The 22,152-nt window shown below is 36.0% G+C and overlaps 1 long non-coding RNA gene across 1 annotated transcript; it reads left to right on the forward strand.

The window, feature by feature from the left end:
• Positions 1–12,098: 12,098 nt before the first annotated feature.
• LOC108943855 (uncharacterized) lies at positions 12,099–16,047 on the forward strand. The gene is made up of 2 exons (XR_001967844.3): positions 12,099–12,128; positions 15,809–16,047. It is a non-coding gene; the product is annotated as an uncharacterized lncRNA (long non-coding RNA).
• The last annotated feature ends 6,105 nt before the right edge of the window (positions 16,048–22,152 follow it).

Consider the following 22,152-nt stretch of genomic DNA (forward strand, 5'->3'; position numbering starts at 1 on the left):
TCTCTGCGTACACTCCCATCGAGATCTGCGCCTAGGTCTGCATTTAGAGTAACGTGCGAACTGACATCGATTGGGTTGACAACTGGTACTGCCCCGAGATTAGCATGTGGCACCTCGACTCTTGGAGCGATCACATTTTTGTTTTCATCGTGGAATCGGAGGCCATTGTTACTGTGTGTGGATGCGTTTTGCGAGTTCGACATGTTTTAACCTGAAAGCAAAGGCACTCAACAAGAACAAGCATAAAATAGTGTGTTTTACCAAAATCAGTACTGAATAATCACTATTATCCTTAGCCCCACGGTGGGCGCCAAAATGTTTACCCTAAAATTCGAGTAACAATTAAACTTATTTAGTGGTTTTAAGGATACGTGATTTAATATAATACCAATTGACAAACAAGGAATTGAATAGATAATCTGAATAGTAAAATGGGTTTGTATGAAGTTACTGTTTTTTGTTCTAAATTATGTTTGGCTTTTAATTTTAGTGTGGTTTAAAGTTTGTATCTCAAATTTGGTGAGTATTTGAGTTTTCCGTGAAAAAATCTATGATAAAAATTAAAGAAAATTGCTTAAATTTTGGGTTTTAGTAAAAGTGGCGTTTGAGAAACTGGGTTTCAATTCTTTGAGCCAAAATTTTATTCGAAGTCGATTTTGTACTGAATATTGAGTTTACTGCTGTTTGGGAGGAATTAAAGTGACAAATACCCTTCAAAACTCCATTGTTGAGGTCGACAAAGTTCTAAAACTTAAATAGAGAAATTCAAAGTTGGGAAAGTTGGAAAAAATTACTGCATATATATATATGGGAATTTTACTTTTTTGGTTAGTTTTCTGGTTGTTTGGCTTTTGTGTTCTAAAATGGGCGTTGAGGGGTAAGTTTGAGAAATGTACTGTATGTGTGTTTTCTCGTAGAAGTGTTCTATGCGGAAGGAAAGATTATATTTTCTTATCTTAATGAATGGTGTGACTAGAGAAGAGAAAAGTATGTTAATGTTAATCTTATTAGTGTTAATTTTAAACATCTGGCTGAAACTTTATGTATGAAAATGCTATTCTTTTTCTCATAACAAAGAATGAACAAGTTATAGGTATGGATGTAGTTTTTGTCCTCTGCTCAATTCTTGATTTACACTGTGATTAGTAGTGGCCTTAAAATGGAAAATAGTTCATGGAAGTAGGATGGGGAAGAAATTATTAGCTGATGTGATACGTACATATGGCATTTTTATGTATCAATATTAACTTTTCAATTGTGAACTAGAAATTTTAAGGCCTCGGAAATAAGTGAAGTTGAACTTCTATTGTGCTTTTAACAGAGAGTAGTATTCAATTGTCTAATTGTTTATAAGTGCATATAATTGGTACTACTTCTATGTTGCTACATGGGTGATTGGATTTTATCTCCATATTGTACAGAGGACTGTGAGAAGTTTAGTTTTTTCTACACTTCTATCACGACCCAAAAATCCAATTAGTCGTGATGGCACCTAACCCAACCCGTTAGGTAAGCCAATTACCTACTATCCCATTCCAATAATAATTATTAAAGCAATTTAAGTGAATAAAGATCTTAATCTTATAGATCCCCCAAGAATTGGTAGTACAAATCATGAGCTTTTAAGAATAGAGTATACAAAACAGAAATAAAATAAATACATAGTCTGTTTGAATAATACATAAACAGAGCTTTTATAAATCTAAGGCTACCCTGAACAAGAGGCAACTACAACAAGAACACAGGTGCATCTTCAAATCCCGAACCATCGAGCACAGCACCAACATCGGCCAACATCTGCACACAATGTACAGAAGTATAGTATCAGTACAACCGACCCCATGTACTAAGTACGTAACAAACCTAGTCGTAGGTTGAAAGTAGTGACGAACTTTTACCAAGGTCAGAGTTCAACTTCCATAACCAACAATAGTTCATAACAATATTAAACAAGTAATGCCAGAATTAACTCAAAGAATAAATGCTCAGCTAAATCATAACTTCTAAAAATAGTTCTGCCTTTCAAGTACATCAATGAAAACCCAAATCGTTTACCGAAGTTACCAAAAATATGAATAAGTTTGAAAATAGTAATTTTTCCAAAACTCATTTCAATAATAAATAAAGTATCTCATTTTTCTTTCCCAGATAACCAGTGTAAAAAAAAAAAGCCATCACTATGCCCATCTGTCAATGAGTGTGAGAAATCATGAATAATGTGATATCGTACAGCATGAGGAAAACACATCTCTATGCATATATGTCATGTGTGCATGTCAATACAATGTATCTCAGAGATTGCACTCATGTACTCACACTTTCAGAGTACTCAATCCCATTGTCTCCCATTCTCTCTCACTGTGCTCAGCACACTCAATCACTCAGCGCTATACAATACATACTGCGGCGTGCAGCCCGATCCCTGTTTATAGTCGACTGTGCTTACTGGGGTGTGTACAGACTCATGAGGGGCTCCTACAGCCCAAGCGCTATAAGCACGGACAACTCACGTACTGCACGGACAACTCACGTGCTATAATATCATATCTGGATCCGCACGGACAACTCACGTGCTATAATAATATCTGGATCTGCACGGCTAACTCACGTGCTGCACGGACAACTCACGTGCTATAATAATATCTGGATCCGCACGGCCAACTCACGTGCTATAATAATATCTGGATCCGCACAGCCAACTCACGTGCTGCACGGTCAACTCACGTGCAATAGTATAATATATAGATCCGCACGGTCAACTCACGTGAAATAGTATAATATATATAAAGACAACATGGCGTGCTACGGCGTGCAGCCCGATCCTAAAAATATATCCTCACAATCAGGCCCTCGGCCTCCCTCAGTCATCAATCTCTCCAGTCTCTCTGTCATGGGCTCACAATGTCATGAGAATAGCCCAAAATGATGATATGATGTATCAATAAATAACAACAGAGACTGAGATATGATATGCAATGAAATAAATATGACTAGGTATGAATTTTCAATTCAAATAAATATTTTACAATAATATGACCTTTGTGGGTCCCAAATATACTAGCACATAGCCTCAACAAGATTTTTAATATGCTTTTCAGCTCAATTTCTTTAACTCATAAAATCACATGAAAAATGCCAAGATCATTTAACTACAAAATTTCACAGAAACAATTATATCACAATTTCTATTGTGCACGCCCACACGCCCGTCACCTAGCATGTGCGTCACCTCCCAATAATTTACGAAATACATATATCCAGGGTTCATACCCTCAACTTCAAGATTAGAAGAGTTACTTACCTCGAATAAGGAAAATCAAATGTCGAGCAAGCTGAGCAATGCTCCAGAAATTCCATTCCGCGCGTATCAACTTCCGAATGGTTCGAATCTACCACAATTAATTTGATTCAGCCCACAAAAATTATAGGAATTAATTCCATATCAAAATACTAATATTTTCCAAAAATTTTAAATTGCGCCCCAAAAATCACCCGTGGGGCCCACGTCTCGAAATCCGACGAAACTCACAAAATACGACAACCCATCCAATTACAAGTTCAACCTTACTAATTTCACTCAAATTCGACTCCAAATCGGTATTCAAACTTGAAAAATTCGTTTTGTGACATTATAGAAATTTCCTTCTATTTCTCTTGAAAATTCAATAATCTTACACCAAAAATGAAGATTAATTCATGGAATATAATCACAAGGGAGTTAAGAACACTTACATCAAGTTGTGTGGAAAATTTTCTCTCCAAAATCGCCCAACCCGATCTCCAAAATCCGAAAATGGGTGAAAATGTTGAACCCTCAAATTTAAGGTTCTGCTCCAGCGATTTTCGCATCTGCGGACATGATTTGCGCACCTGCGCATCCGCTTGTGCAAGCAAAATATCGCATTTGCGGACTCCACTTGCCTTCCCAGTTCCCGCTTCTGCGCCCATCCGCCCGCATCTGCGCTCACGCAGGTGCGGAATTTTCCCTCGCACCTGCGACCAATGCCTCTCAGCCCTCTGTCCGCATCTGAGCTCCTTCTCGCGCAGGTGCGATTCCGCACCTGCGAAGCATCTTCCGCACCTGCGCACCTCGCTTCAGCGCACCCCTGCTCGCACTTGCGAGCTCGCACCTGCGACTACTTTTTTGCAGGTGCGATTACACCAGAAGGCTTCAGTTCCAGCAGTCTTCCAAATTCAAAAATCAATCCGTTAACCATCTGAAACTCACTCGAGGCCCTCGGGTCCCTCTCCGAACATACCAACAAGTTCCATAACATAACATGGACCTACTCAAGGCCTCAAATCATACCTAACAACCTCAAAAATACGAACTACACACGGATTCAAGCCTAATAAATTTCCAAATTTCTAAATTCTACAAATGACGTCGAAACCTATCAAATCACGTCTGATTGACCTCAAATTTTGCACACAAGTAACATTTCACATTACAGACCTATTCAAATTTTCGGAATCGAATTCCGACACCGATATCAAAAAGTCAAACCCCCCGGTCAAACTATTCAAAAATTTAACTTTCAGCAATTCATGCCAAATTCCACTACGGACCTCCAAATAATTTTTCGGACATGCTCCTAAGTCCAAAATCACCATACGGAGCTATTAGGATCATCGAAATTTGAATCCGAGGTCATTTACACATAAGTCTGCATCCGGTCACTATTTTAACTTAAGCTTTAAACCTTGGAACTAAGTGTTCCAATTCCTTCAAAAACCTCACTGGACCCGAACCAATTACCCCGGCAAGTCACACAACAACTGTAAAGTAAAATTTGAGCAGTAAATGGGAAAACGGGATTTTAATACTCAAAACGACCGGCCGAGTCATTACATTCTCCCCCACTTAAACATACGTTCGTCCTCGAACGTGCCAAGAATTGTTTTCAAGCCACCAAATCATTATTCCATCTTATCAAGCACATACCCGGGGGTGAATCCACGTCACCCTATTCCATATGAGCTTGACAACACAATGCAACTGAAAATCCTTAATTTATCCTTAGCTCAAAAACCTTGGAATTTAATTCCCAACTTTCAGAATTTCTTTTCAAGACACGAATCTTACATTTACACGTTGTATGAGTCTGAACAAGCTATATCGAGCCATAACTATAATCATGGATATAATTTACCCAGAATATTAGACAACTCGCCCGCTCGTAGCATCATTCATGATCACAGTTACTACTTCAAACCTACCAAGTACTAGCATCAAACCCCATATCGAACAAAACCTCATCCCACACCTTCGTACACTGTTGATAATAAAAGAAACACGCAGAATTTCGTAACCCCTTATCAGATCAACAAGTCATGGAGATCTCTCGTCCTAACCAGAACTATAATCACTTTCTGAGCCGACTTTCAATATTATACTCCCGAATATACCGAAATTAAACCTGATAGTACCCATTCCAGGCCCAATGACCTTATATTACTAAACATAACTGTTCCACAGACATACCGCACCAATATAACTCGGAGCCACTACTCGTGCCATCCGTGCACCAATACGCAACATTCAAATGTACCCAGTCATGAAAAATGACTCAAATGAGAGAACTGCCCCGCCAAATTAACAAGTACCGCCACAACGAAACGCTGAAAATTCATCATACACCGTAGAACCATCACCCGATTCTAACACGAGGTTCATATTATATACCCCGAGCCACCCTACTCCAAATTAATAACGACGGAGAGGCAAATGACAAAAATACCACACAAAACCTGAAAGGACATAACCATTACGCTATCGATCATGCAATACCCAAATACTCATCATACTCAAATTCCACAATAAAGCTCAAATAAAACCACACCATTTGTGCACATAACCAATGAATCATAACTCCTCGTAGCATAAAGGAGTAACTCACAGATCATTGATAATACGAATAAGTTCAACATCAACCGAATGACACATCCCTCAATAATAGCAGTATGGAGCCAACCATTTCGGCTCGGTGTAGAATACACATCTTAATTGGGCCTACCTATGGACCCCCAAATCAACTCGGGTTACCCACAAATAGATAAAAATCCCTCTAAAAATCCATAATGACTGAATCATAACACATTTCATCATCTGGCTAGCTCCGGCCATAACTTGACAATCCATAACCATGAAACAATCTGCTCCTGACAACTCCTAGTCTCCAAATCCATAGAACACACGCACCACCATTTCTGGTCCCATCTCCATCGCCCGAATGTCTAACACATCTCTCATACACGATCATCCCACGAGGAATATTTCTAAAATTCTTCTGTGCCACAAGGCAAAATTTGAACATCAGCAGTCGATCAACCAGGAAAAATGCTGCAATACCTATGAAATATCCATAATTCAAAACATAGTGTGCCTTCTGAAATGTACACTCTACTCACGCAATACCAAATAGTTATAGCATTCATCTAAACATTAAAAACTATTCACGCCCTCTAAAATTTATGACCTCCCTTTCAAAGCCAAACTGTGACCTTGCACATACCAACCTCAATCCCATACAACACACTGCATCTATCATGTCATCATTTGAAAAATACGAGAACCTCATAATCATGCTGAGTCAAAAGTAATATACATATATGATTAGTTAGAAACCTTCATCTTGCTTCCTTCCAGGAGGAAATCACAATACACAACACGTTCTCCACACCGGTAGAAACCATCAAGAATACTTTGGAATCTATCTGCACAGAACTAAGCCGTTAGAACTAAATTCCTCTAACTCGACCAAACCACGTAGGTCACCAAACCCCAAGAATGTTGCCACCAAAATATCTGTAGAGTCTTACCACATCATAATTACCCCTATAAATACCACAACCGAAACAACCACTCTGAAAATACCTTATATGAGTCTAAGGCCGTTTCATTTACCTTCAGATACCGAAATATAAAATCCATAATGATATACAAAAATGCCACAAGTCTCGACACCATCCAACTTAAATCTCAGATTTAGCCATAAACAAATCTGCCAAAAATTCTCAATTGTTACATATTAATCTCGAATCCATTAGAACTTTCTCGAGAGTCACCCCTTTGTTCAAATCCACATTACACCACCCAAATGGGCCAAAAGACACGTGCCACATTAGCACAATAAGGCTCAAAGAAGTAACTCTACTTTAATACAACCTATTAAATTCATACTCCGTGCGCACTACATCATTCACAAATATCAACTCACTCATCCCACGATTTTCATATACTCATAAGTGCAATATAACCGTATCTAGAAATTTTCTTATTCGAGTCATCCTCGATCTCAACTTCTGTACGTCATAACTAATTGCAAAGTATACTTTAGACCCAAACAAAATTTGACACATACCCATGAATTGATTTGTCTATAGCAGGCTCCCCCACTTGGCTCAAAGCCATAGATTAAAACACTCCATAATTCACAATACCCATACCCTATTACTGTCATAATACCGTAGTCAGTGCCACAAAATTCTTCTCAAGCTCATGCAATGCCAAACATAAAAATACCCCAAATCATCCGCTAAGATCGCAATCATTCTCTTAATACTCAGGTCGACTTTCTCAGCCAAATTCGAATTCAAATCTCCACACATATGCCCCACTGGCATAAAAGAAACCCTCCACTCATATTACAAGGAACACACCTACGTAGATTACTCTCCAGGAGATAACCCACCTCCCTAGCCTCAAATTGGCATCTTGTTATATCTTTTCGCAGCCACAATTTTTACGTAATCACTAAATCTTTCTGAATCTAAACTCGTTAACCAGATCTGAGAGTTTAATTTGTCCCACAATTTAAACACGTGAAAGATCTTTCAAAACATTCACACTCGTGGCTGTACGTCACATCAAATCAAAAATTAAGCATCCAATGGCCTTCCCTTTACATATGAAGGAAACACTTCTCGTTATGTTCAAATCGTCTTAACACATCCCGCGGTCACATCATACCGCCATTTCACCGCTCATTGAGCTACAAATTTCACTGTAGGGTCATCACTGGACATATGAGTCCAATTGTACAAATTACAACTAAAGTTACCAAGCTTAAGCTGCGATCTAAACCTGGCCTCAAGTCCCCCAGACTTGCCAATCACCAAAATATCGAATACTCATCTCGAACTTCGTTCATGGAATCACAAACTGGCGATGCACAACTGATACTGAGCGCTCATGTGCGCATACGAATACGTGGAAGGAATTCAAAAAGTTTATGTCTTAAGCTGAATCAATATCGCACGATAAGGAAAGAAAGATGGGAAGTATATGTCCTAAATGCCTTGTAGCCTCTCGAAGATAAGTATGGACGTCATCATACCGATCCGCAAGACTCTACTAGATATTTTCTCATGATTTATAGAACCTATGAACCTAGAGCTCTGATACCACCTTGTCACGACCCAAAAATCCAACTAGTCGTGATGGCACCTAACCCAACCCGTTAGGTAAGCCAATTACCAACTATCCCATTCCAATAATAATTATTAAAGCAATTTAAGTGAATAAAGATCTTAATCTTATACATCCCCCAAGAACTGGTAGTACAAATCATGAGCTTTTAAGAATAGAGTATACAAAGCAGAAATGAAAGAAATACATAGTCTGTTTGAATAATACATAAACAGAGCTTTTATAAATCTAAGGCTACCCTGAACAACATGCATCTACAACAGGAACGCATGTGCATCTTTAAATTCTGCAACCATTGAGCACAACACCAACATCAGCCAACATCTGCACTCAATGTGCAGAAGTGTAGTATCAGTACAACCGACCCCGTGTACTGAGTAAGTAATAAATCTAGCCGTAGGTTAAAAGTAGTGACGAGCTTCTACCAAGGTCAGAGTCCAACTTCCATAACCAACAATAGTTCATAACAATATTAACCAAGTAATGCCAGAAGTAACTCAAAGAATAAATGCTCAGCTAAATCATGAATTCTGAAAATAGTTATGCCTTTCAAGTACATCAATAAAAACCCAAATCGTTTACCGAAGTTACTAAAAATATGAATAAGTTTGAAAACAGTAATTTTTCCAAAAATCCTTTCAATAATAAATAAAGTATCTCATTTTTCTTTCCCAGATAATCAGTGTAAAAAAAAGGCATCACTATACCCATTTGTCAACATGTGTGAGAAATCATAAATAATGTGATACCGTACAGCATGAGAAAAATACATCTCTATGCATATATATCATGTGTGCATGTCAATGCAATGTATCTCAGAGATTGCACTCATGTACTCACACTCTCAGAGTACTCAATCTCATTGTCTCGCATTCTCTCTCACTATGCTCAGCACACTCAATCACTCAGCGTTATACAATACTTCCTGTGGCGCGCAGCCCGATCCCTGTTTATAGTCGACTGCGCTCACTAGGAGTGTGTACAGACTCATGAGGGGCTCCTACATCCCAAGCACTATAAGCACGGATAACTCACGTGCTGCACAGACAACGCACGTGCTATAATATCATATATGGATCCGTACGGATAACTCACGTGCTGTAATAATATCTGGATCTGCACGGCTAACTCACGTGTTGCACGGACAACTCATGTGCTATAATAATATCTGGATCTGCACGGCCAACTCACGTGCTATAATAATATCTGAATCTGCACGGACAACTCACGTGTTGCACGACCAACTCACGTGTAATAGTATAATGTATAGATCTGCACGACCAACTCACATGCAATAGTATAATATATATAAAGCCAACATGGCATGTTGCGGCGTGCAACCCAATCTCAAAAATATATCCTCACAATCAGGCTCTCGGCCTCCCTCAGTCATCAATCTCTCCAGTCTCTCTTTCATGGGCTCATAATGTCATGAGAATATCCCAAAATGATGATATGGTGTATCAATAAATAACAACAGAGACTGAGATATGATATGCAATGAAATGAATATGACTGAGTATGAATTTTCAATTTAAAATAAATATTTCACAATAATATGACCTCTGTGAGTCCCAAATATACTAGCACATAGTCTCAACATGATTTTTAATATGCTTTTCAGCTCAATTTCTTTAACTCATAAAATCGCATGGAAATGCCAAGATCATTTAACTACAAAATTGCACAGAAATAACTATGTCACAATTTCTATAGTGCATGCCCACACGCCCGTCACCTAGCATGTGCGTCACCTCCCAATAATTTACGAAATACATATATTCAGGGTTCATACCCTCAACTCCAAGATTAGAAGAGTTACTTACCTCGAACAAGCAAAATCCAATGTCGAGCAAGCTGAGCAATGCTCCAAAAATTTCATTCTGCGTGTATCAACTCTCGAATGGTTCGAATCTACCACAATTAATTTGATTCAGCCCACAAAAAATATGAAAATTAATTCCATATCAAAATACTAATATTTTCCAAAAATTCGAAATTGCGCCCCAAAAATCACCCATGAGGCCCACGTCTCGAAATCCGACGAAACTCACAAAATACGATAACCCATCCAATTACAAGTTTAACCATACTAATTTCACTCAAATCCGACTCCAAATCGGTATTAAAACTTAAAAAATTCGTTTTGTGATATTATAGAAATTTCCTTCTATTTCTCTTGAAGATTCAATAATCTTATACCAAAAATGAAGATTAATTCATGGAATATAATCACAAGAGAGTTAAGAACACTTATCCCAAATTGTGTGAAAAATTTTCTCTCCAAAATCGCCCAATCCGAGCTCCAAAATCTAAAAATGGGTGAAAATATTGAACCCTCGAATTTAAGGTTCTGCCCCAGCGATTTTCGCATCTGCGGACAAGATTTGCGCACCTGCGCATCCGCTTGTGCGAGCAAAATGTCGCATTTGTGGAATCCACTCTCCTGCCCAGTTTTCGCTTCTGCGCCCATCCGTCCGCATCTTCGCTCACGCAGGTGTGGAATTTTCCCTCGCACCAGCAATAAATGTCTCTTATCCCTTTGTCCGCATCTGCCCTCCTTCTCGCGCAGGTGCGATTCCACACCTGCGAAGCATCTTCCGCACCTGCACACCTCGCTTCAGCGTACCCCTGCTCGCACTTACGAGCTCGCACCTGCGACTACTTTTCCACAAGTGCGATTACACCAGAAGACTTCAGTTCCAGCAGTCTTCCAAATTCAAAAATAAATTCGTTAACCATCCGAAACTCACTCGAGGCCCTCGGGTCCCCGTCCGAACATATCAACAAGTTTAATAACATAACACGGACCTACTCGAGGCCTCAAATCATACCTAACAACCTCAAAAATACGAACTACACACGGATTCAAGCCTAATAAATTTCTAAATTTTCAAATTCTACAAACGACGCCGAAACCTATCAAATCACATCCGATTGACCTCAAATTTTGCACACAAGTCACATTTCACATTACAGACCTATTCAAATTTTCGTAATTGGATTCCGACCCCGATATCAAAAAGTCAAACCCCCGGTCAAACTTCCCAAAAATTCAACTTTCGGCAATTCAAGCCAAATTCCACTACGGACCTCCAAATAATTTTTCGTACACGCTCCTAAGTCCAAAATCACTATACGGAGCTATTGGGATCATTAAAATTCAAATTCGAGGTCGTTTACATATAAGTCCACATCCGGTCACTATTTTAACTTAAGCTAAGTGTTCCAATTCCTTCAAAAACCTCACTGGACCCGAACCAATTACCCCGACAAGTCACACAATAACTATAAAGTATAATTTGAGCAGTAAATGGAAAAACGAGGTTGTAATACTCAAAACGACCGGCCGGATCGTTACAACTTCATTCTGTTTTGTGTCTCTATCTTACTCTTACCGACCAAAAATAACCAAAATAAATCTTCTTAAATCATGCTACTTTATTACTATTTTAAATTTTGACTGATGAATTATATTACTTTTAAAAAGTAACTTATTTATGTATTCTCAAATTTTTGCAGCTCGCTGAAAATGGTGTTGTCGTAATATCCAATATCATAATGTGTAGATGATACTATGTGAATAGCCTTCAAGCTTCATCATCTCTTCAAGCTAGTGTGAAAGACTCTACAATTAATTTCTTATATTTGAATTGACTTTTTTTTGGTGAACTTGGAGGAGCCGCTATCAATTCAGGTAACTTGACGTTGTCTACATGGATCTTATTTCTTATTCTTGAAAATTCTCATATGTTTTCCTTGATATATTTTTTGACTTACTAGTTTGGCTATGTCAAATTATTGGTGAAAGGTATATGTGTATAGGTTGTAATTCGTACTACGTAAATTGTCTTACTTTGTTGGAAAAAAATATGTGGAAATATTGTAGTTTTTATATGGTACTTGTATTAGGTGTATGAATTATTGTTGTTTGTATATAGAAATGAGAGACAATTATTTTTGTTTTTCTTTCCATGACACAAGCAATCTGATTTTTTTTTTAACAGATGCAAAGGTAATATAAACAACTTTTGCAGGAATTTACTTTAGAAAACTTTACAACTTAAGTGATCAGATTATCATCAAATTAGTAAGAACATGTTATAAAAAAGATGTATTTATAATGTATTTTTGTATCTTTTTTTAATTGATGCATATATTTTTAGATGGTTTGATCAGTCCTAAAGTTTGGTAATTTTATAAAATCCTCCTGCAAAAAGGTCCCAAAGTTTGGTAATTTTTATAAAATCCTCCTACTGAAAGGTCCCTTTTAGATGCTTGTGGTCGAGTATATTTCCCAAATTACCAGTATATTTCCGAGTGTAAAATTGAAATCTAAGAGGTAAATTGATTCCTTTGCAATTCTATTACTTGAGTCTATGCTTTTACAAAATAAAACATGATCTTTTCTCCCCATGTCATGAGCAGGTTACGTGTGGTTGATCAATAATCAACTTTATAACCTTTTTGTTTTTTCTTTTCTAGTGGCCTCCAATTTTGCAATAAATATTTACAACTAGTTTGGAAAAGTGGGAAGCAATTATTAAATGGATGACTGAATGAACAGTGGCAATATTGGGGAGTTGGATATGAATCAAGGTGCATGTATTACCTTTGGTGATACAACAGTTTATTTGAATACTGCAATTGTGGCTTACTGGAACAGGGATTACTAATTGTTGATTTACTTTTGTGTCTCATAGGATATGTAATGGAGATAAAAGTTGGATGGGTCTTCGAAGATCCACTGATGAGTATATCCGCGAAGTGAATAATTTTCTTGATAAGGTATTTGAACGAGTTTTCCAAGGAAATAAAATATTATATCCTTGTAAAAAGTGCGCTAATTGTAATTGGCATTATATAAATGTGGTGGAGGATCACTTGGTTACTTATGGGTTTGTTCAAGAATACACCAAATGAATTTTTCGTGGGGAAGGATTTTCGAGAAATAATCCACATCGAAGCAGTGATGATGAAGATTCTGATATGCATGATGATATTGATGGACTACTTCATGATACTTTTAGAAATGTTGACGGTGACTTCAGACACAACGAAGGAGTGAGAGACGGACCATCTAAAGATGCAAAGAGATTTTTCAAATTAGTGGAGGAAGAGAAACAAGAGTTATATCTGCGGTGTGAGAATTTCTCTAAATTGAGTTTTACCATTCGGCTGTACTTGTTCAAATGCATTCATGAGTTGAGTAATGTGGCCTTCACAGATACTCTAGACTTGCTGAAAGAGGCATTCCCATTTGCTCAGTTACCCGAGTCTTTTTATAAGGCGAAAAGTATGATAAAAGATTTGGGTCTTCATTATGAAAAAACATATGCATGTCCTAATGATTACATGTTATTTTGGAATGATAATGAGAAGGCAGAGAATTGTTCTATGTGTGGGTCTTCGAGATGGAAGAATGTTATTGATCCCTTGACTAATGCAAGCTCCAAAGTCCCTGCAAAGGTTTTAAGATACCTTCTTAAAACCTAGGCTTAAGAGGATATTCATGTGTTCTGAAACAGCTGCAACTATGAGATGACATACTACTAAACGACCCAATGATGGAAATTTAAGGCATCCTGTTGATGGTGAAGGTTGGAAGATATCATAGCAAAACTTCAACGTTCTGGATTACCAATTGATGCTAATATTTTAGCAACATTGTATTCTCGTCCATTGGGTGAAGCTTCCTCAACACAAGTAGCAGCTATTAAGCTAATTCACACCATCTCTTGGTAGCAACAATCAAGCTTAGAATCCTCGCAATCCTATAATTGGTGGTTCTAAATTTTAGAGTGTACAGTTAGAAATCTGCCTTTTTTTTTTTTTTTTTAACTAATCCTAAATTTAAAGTGATGGGTGCTCTAACTTCTTTACCATAAAATTATTATCAGCCACTTTGTAAAAGAACAGGTAGCTATTAAAGCTTGAGGGTGGAAAAGGATAAGGAGAAAACTAAAATTAAGGTTATCATTAAAAGATGTTCTATTTATTATAATGTATCTTACAGGTCTGGAACTTTTTTCTTAGTTCTATTTATCACACCTGTTGCTTAAACATTAATTTGAGTATGCAAACCTTAGATTATATAAAAGTGCTTCTAATTCTTTAGAATATATAGAAGTGCTTCTAATAAAATATCTTTAAAAAAATAGATATAAGACTTCAACAGTGAACTTTAGGACAAAGAGGCACATCACTTTTTAAGAGTTGTAGGAGGGACAAAATCCCTTATTAATGTCCCTTCTGGATCTTTAAGGGAAAACTTACAGAATGGTTTAAATGTTTAAAAGGACAAAATTTAGTTAGTTTAAATTGTCAAAGCATGGAGTATCATAAGTGGTACAACAAGCATATAATTCATGTTAATTCATCTAAGCATGGAATATAATTGGATACATATCTAATTGCATTAATCACTTTGAATATCTAGGGAACCTGTTAGCTTTGGTTCCTTTGTTTCTTTTTACCCTACGGATAATATTCAGTCACATATGTATAACTTCGTTATTGTTGTTTTTAGATACGTATTTAGAAAAAGAAAAGAACTAGTTTAATCCTTCAATATTTATGTACAAAATGTATATTAGAAAATTTGTGTTCGAATTTTAAGATAATTCTTAATTAAAACTTTCAAAAGATTTATTATGGTATATGTATCTAGATTTTTCGCATGTTCAACGTCAGTCTTTTGAAATTGTCAAATATGTATAATAAGTATTCAAACAATTCTAATTAAATTGCTCAGTTTCTTTGTATTGATATTTTTGTTGTAATCGAAGTTTAAAGATATTAGTTCATGTTGTCATATCAGTGTGCTACTCATGTAAAAGATATTGTTCCTTCTTCTTAGGGTCGTGAAGGTTGTTGAGACATTCAAGCTTGTCTTTCTCATATTATTTTCTCGGAGAAGTATAAAGATCATGTAAAGCATGAGAAACTGTTGTAAGCAATATGAGTATAAATCAACACATTATGCTACTCTGTCCTAGCTTCTAAAGCAAATACATATCCATATATTGAAATTACAATAAAGGCATTCAAGGGCTACTATTGGGTAGAGTTGTTCCTTCATTGAATTAGTTAAAGTGGATTAATATTCATTATTTTTATGACTTATATTTTTTTAACTTTTATATTATATACAACTCACACACACATTTACTATTGATATTGATGTGATCTTATAAATTTTGTACTCCAAAAACTAGTCATCTAAAAGTAGTTACAGTAGTAAATAGATGAAGTGTGGTTGAAGATAACCTCAATTTTCTTACTTGTTGAAGTATTGGTTGAAGATGCTTATTTTTTTTCCTTACCCTCTAAATATTGTTAATCCTCTAAATATTGTTATATCTTTTGAATTTGTAGGTGAAGAAAATGAAGAAATGGGAGATAAAAGGAGTGAAGACCTTACTTAAAGAGTATTGGTTGATCTACACCTTCAGATGTTTTGGGACTGTTCTTATTTTTGAATATTTTGCAAACTTATATGTAATTTAACTCTTGAATTGTTAGTCAATATTCTCTTATATATGGATAATACTAGTTGAATATTTTGGATGATGATTTTGTTGATGAATATATTTTCCTTTCATGGTTTGTATAAATTCCAGCGTATTATAGTTTATTCCATTAGACAAGGTGGGTTGCTCTGATGGTAAGCACTCTCCACTTCCAACTAAGAGGTTGTGAGTTCGAGTCACCCCAAGAGCAATGTGGGGAGTTCTTGGAGGGAAGGATGCCAATTGTCATTTGAAAACAGCCTCTCTACCCCAGGATAGGGGTAAGGTCTGCGTACACACTACCCTCCTCAGACCTCACTAGTGAGATTATACTGGGTTGTTGTTGTTGTTATAGTTTACTCCATTACAATAGCTCGTAAAACTTATTGCAATAGCTTGTAATAAAAGTTGCAATAGCTCGAAAAATCATTGCAATAGCTCATAATAACCGTTGCAATAAATAAGCTAAACTATATCTACAAACTGTTCCAGTAGGTCTATTCATCGGTTTTGCACCGTTACAATAGTCGTATTGCAACGGTTCATAATCATTGAGATAACTTTTAATAATCATTGTATTACAGTAAAACCGTTGCGATAGATATATCTATGACTACGGTTCCGAAACCATTGCAAAACACCGTTGCAATAGACCAATTGCAACGCCTTATTTTGCAACGGAGCCCAAAGCGTCGAAATAGAACTATTGCAACGGTTTCTCTATATTTGGCAACGGTTTTATCGGTGTTGCCATACGCTTGTTTTCTAGTAGTGATAAAAGAAAGATATTTTAAGAACAACTGGAAAGGAGATGGTGCCAACAAAAATCTTCAATAAGTTTTATCTTTTTCGCCAATGTTACCTAATTTATTCCGTTTTTATCTGTTGGCATCTTGAGGGGTGCATTAGTAAGGAGGGATAGAAAAGTAGAAATTAGGGATAAGTAATATGAATCTATGAGATTTGAACAATTAATTGAGTAGCAGAGATATCTACTTATTAGTTATTAAATATTTGGAAGGAGACGTATAATACGTATACGCCATTATCATTATCCTTGAGGGGAAATATACTTGGGAATATTTGTGCATCATATAAATTCTTAATATAGCTATAACGCAGAAAGTTATCAATATTGCTTAAAAATGGTTCATCAGAAGCAACAAAGTGTTAGAGAGTAAATGGGAATGCATTTGGATGGCGAAACAGACGAATACAGTTAAAACCAATGACTCAATTACAAGACCTTGATTGATACAGCAAGGTGTGGTACAGTTTTACTAACAACAGTCTCAGCTATGCAAAGAGACTTAGCTACACTCCATAAAGACCAAAATGTGGCATGCTATCCTGAAATGTCAAGCCAAGGTATGTCAAACATTTGCAATAGAAAGATTGAAAATCATGTTTAGGAAGTTAGAATGCCTTCTGATTGACCCTCATGTCATCCTTGTCTTTCTTCTTCATCGTTGTCATCTTATTCATCTTTATCGTCTTGCGAGTCAGCATATTCATCTCGAGCAGCTTTCTTTGTTGCACGCAGTATAAGTAAACCCTGCATAAATCCCCATATGTTTAACTACTTAAACACAGAACTAAATACTGGGGTTACCTTAATAAAAAGCGCACAAGCAAAACTAAGTAATGAAATAACCTTACTAAGATACTTTACCTTATGAATTTTTACTACTCTTCAATCATAAACTTCTTCTTTTGCAGTAATAATCAAAATATTGACTGAAAAAGGGGTTTGGGCTTGCTAACTCCTGGAAAAGCTAAACGAAGTCTCGGCATTGTAGTGTAGATCAACGCCAACGTTGTATTCAATGGAGCAAAGGAAAGAAATGTACAAATATTTTCTTTCTTTTTTCTTCCACAATACAAATACTTCCCTTAGCTAGAAAGAAATTAGATGTACTAAATCAAAGCCCTACACTAATCTTAAAAAATATGCCATATTGTCGTTGAACAATTTCGAACTGAAGAAACATGAAGCTTGTCGTTACATACAATAGCATTCAAGTCTCAAGTCAAAAACAACAACTAATAAATCCAATATGATGACTAATTCATACCAATATATCTAATGACTTTTACAAAAATGTGATAAAGTAATAATACTTAGAAAAGAGGGTAAACCTTATAGGTAGGACAAAAACTTCACAGAGAAGTGAAAAAATCTTTTTAGTAATGTTAAGGTGAAATTGGTCATACATATCTGAATTTGAAAACAGGGTAAAATGAAAATTGTAAACTGAAAAAGTCATACTTGTAGTTGGACGCATCGTGCCCTAATTAATAAAAGCCTTATTGATGCTAGTAAGGGAGAGTTAATCAGCTCTACTTCACAGTGCCTTAAGAACTTTACTGGCTGCACACAAATCTCCTGTGTCTTCTTTCATATTTCACAACTTAAAAAAACCAATGAGGGGAAAAATAAAAGTTTATTTAGTCGCTCTCACCAACGCGCACTATCTATACAATCCAAATTAACAATGCACCACAAACTAAATTAAAAGAGAGACGAAAAGCTACGCGCAGTCAAATACATATTCAAAGAGTTCAGATTCGTACACTTCTGTAATATTTTTATGCAACACGTAAATTTTTAAAAAATATATTATTGTACTCAAATAGTTATGCGCACACCGTCCATTCTCATATCCAAGTTATACTCCTTCCAATCTTCTGTTCACTAGTCACTACCTTTTTCACTTTTTCCTTTTCCTAAAATGAGATGAGTCCAGTAAAGGGCAATGGAAGATATACCTATAAATGCAATTTCCATCCAAGCTCCTCTAGTCGTGCATTCTTTGATATCTCTAACATGGTGCACATAACGACGTCGGTTGCACTTCCAATCGGGGGAAAGTCCAATTGTAGTTTTCACGTTCGCAGTTTAAAAATTGAGCATCTTTGCCTTCCTTCAAAAATTGAGCATCTTTGATATATTATACTATATTAAAATCCCAATATATCAAAAATGGTGCAGTAAAATTCTTGTTTTTTAGAAGAAGCGGAACTTTCTTTGATTCAATTTCATGGAATAAGCTCAATAGCAATCACATGAGTTACCTGTGTAGTATTTCGCATCTCTCCTTGACGAGCTGTGGAGTAATTCATCTTATCGCACGCAAAGCTCATCGTTGCAATGCCACATAGATAACTGAAAGAATGCGCAAGTAAAAAATAAATATAAAATAGTGTTGAGATGGCATAACATCTCAAAATGGATAAAGACTAAGATCAGAAAAACTTGTTGACCTCAAACATGAGGTCCTCTATTTGCGAATAATACAAATTGGTTTCCATCATTCTGGCCGATAAGCAAACATCTCTTATCACCTCAGGAGTCACTCTTGGATTACCTGTATTTAGAAGAACACAATTGACAGACATATGAGGAATAGTTACGAAATTCATGTTCGACATATATTAAAAATTACATCCAAAGAAGAGTAGAAGGAACATTTTGCTTTCCTCCATCCCTTGAAAATAATATAATCATCTCAATTTCATGTTTACCCTCGGTTTTTTACTAAGCTAAGTGAAAGCATGCTCTACATGAGAGAAGTCATATTGGAGCTATTCGATGAAATCAGAGAGTTATAGGTACAACCTATGTTGTCTGACCCTTCTCTTGTGTCTCAGTGGTGTATGCTGGAGTTTACAAATAGGTTGCCACCACTCAGCTCGATGAATTGGCCACCAAGACTTTAGTTATTTTGACTAATAATCATCACTATAAGTAAGTCTCAGTTTGCATGTGTGTGGATTTGTTTTAATTGTGTTATTCTTTGGAAAAGCTATTTTTTTTAGAGTCTGGAGTTAATATTTTGTCAACATCTGCTAAATTTGAGTGCTTGATTAAATCGAGACATAATATGTCTTTTCTGGTTCTTCATGTTTTATGTTTTGTCAGTTTCAGCTTCATATCTAAGGATTTAGATACATAAGAACTTTGACATTATTAAATTTCAGTAGGCATTGGGTTCTTCATGGTTTAAGTTTAAAGCTTTATCTCAGATAAGTTATATATGTAGGTCCTTTCATAAACAGTGCTGCAAACATTTAGAATACTTGTTTCTGGAGCCAAAATTATGCAATTATTCTAGATCTGTTCCTTTCGCTCGAGGTCTGTTCTCTCTTGTTTGTGCTTGCGGCTTTTCAGAATAAATTTTAGTCTTTTACTTGTGTTATAAAGGGGTAATAGAGAAAAACCTGTGCTCATTTTGCTGTTGACTGGACTGTTTTTATTCTGATATAGGCGATTACTTTTTTCTATTTTATTTTTCCAGGTTGATAGAGCTATTCTTGAAAATCTAAGCACAAGATAATGCACCTAACATATGCTAGGATAACTTATGAAGACACATTTTAAAGGTAATTTAGCACAATTTCTTTTGTGCCATTTGACTCTCGCTCATGATATAACCTCCTTTAACTCAAAACCAACAACTACCCAAAAGTTTTACATATCCAAAATTTTATAATAAAACAGGAAGAAAACACATGCATCCCTGAGAAAAACGCGAAGAAGGTGTCTATTTCCTTGTCTTATTACAAAATCAGAAGTGGTGTTCATCTTCATAATACCCAAAAAGGTAAAGATGAAACTGGAGAAATTAAACAGCTAGAATCAAAAACTGAACAAAAAATTAAGAAAGTGGATGAAGAAGAAATTCACTAGGAAGAAAGACATTGAAGCGATAGAAAGAGAGATTGGAAACAAAATCTAAGTTATAAACAGGATAACTTATTATGTTTAGTCACATTAAAATAAGGATAATTTTATCTGGTGACTCATAAGGATGTTTATATTGACATTAAATTAATTTAAGTTATACAAATTATCCTTGGAACTATTTTTGAATATTATTTACACTAATCACCCTCAAGGTCGACTGATGAAGACATTGAAGAGATGATAGCTAGCATTTAAGGAGATTGTCTCGAATGAATAAGAGAGCAGGGATTTGACTTTTGTTAGCCACCCCAAAACAATTAAATGCCACATAGCAAATGTCAACATTTAACATATTCAAGGGAAGTGGATCTCAGATCACATGGCTGAAATGTGACCTACTGATCTCCTTCTCCACGTGTCAGGTTAATAGAAGGTTCTCAATCTGAAACTAAGCCTACCTTAAATTGGCGCAGAGGGTGGTGGACCCAGGCCCATCTCAGACTATCTCTTTTTAATTGGTGGTCTCCAAGAGCTAGCAAGCCCAATCATTTTTCATATACCCTATTTATTGACACTTTCTTCTTGTACCAACTTTTTTTTTTTTTTTTTTAAATAGTACTCAAAGTATAGACAACTTTACCCTTTTTAATCCTCCTTCTTCTTCTTTGTGAAAATAAAGGTGAAGGTGAATTTATATACTATTTGTGAGCATATTTTAAGGTAGTTTATAATTTTTTACAATGGTGAGCTACTATGGCGCTTTATTTTTTACTACTGTTAATGGGCTCTTCTTCTTCTTCTTCTTAATTGCAAAATAAATTTGTTAGATTTATTGTTATTTTGACAAATTGATAATTGGGGTTTGCTATTAATGATATTTCGAGGTTATATCTCAAATTTGAGCTCATTTGGAGTAGAATTAGGTGTTAAATCGTGTATTGGATTGTTCAAATTCAAAGAACAAATTTTTATTTCTGAACAATTTGCACTTTAGCCTTAAGTGCATGAAAACATTAGTTGTACTTCAGACGTATTTGGCCTTAACTACGTCTGAATCGCAATTTTTTTTTACTTCAGACCTATTTAGCCTTAAATGCATGAAAATATTGGTTGCACTTCAGACTTATTTGGCCTTAAGTGCATCTAAAGTGTATTTTTTTTATACTTCAGATCTATTTGGTCTGAAGTGCAAATATTGCAATTTAGACTTAATTGGCCTTAAGTGCATTGCACTTTAGACTATTTTTTTTCCAGCTTCAGACCTGATAATGTAATGACCCAACCGGTTATTTTAACTTTTAGAACCTCGTTCCCCTAAATAAAACTCCATGTATATGCTTTTATTAATTTATGACTTGCGAGTATGCTTGGTTCGGGATTTGGGAGTATTCAGGTTGAAATAGGAACACTTGGTTCCTTAAGTTGGCCTTAGAATGCTAAGCTTGACTTCGGTCAATATTTTGAGAAAACAACCACGGAATCGGGATTTGATGGTTCCAATAGCTCCGTATGGTGATTTTGGA

The sequence above is a fragment of the Nicotiana tomentosiformis genome, chromosome 6 (genome assembly GCF_000390325.3).
Source record: "Nicotiana tomentosiformis chromosome 6, ASM39032v3, whole genome shotgun sequence".
Lineage (NCBI taxonomy): Eukaryota > Viridiplantae > Streptophyta > Magnoliopsida > Solanales > Solanaceae > Nicotiana > Nicotiana tomentosiformis.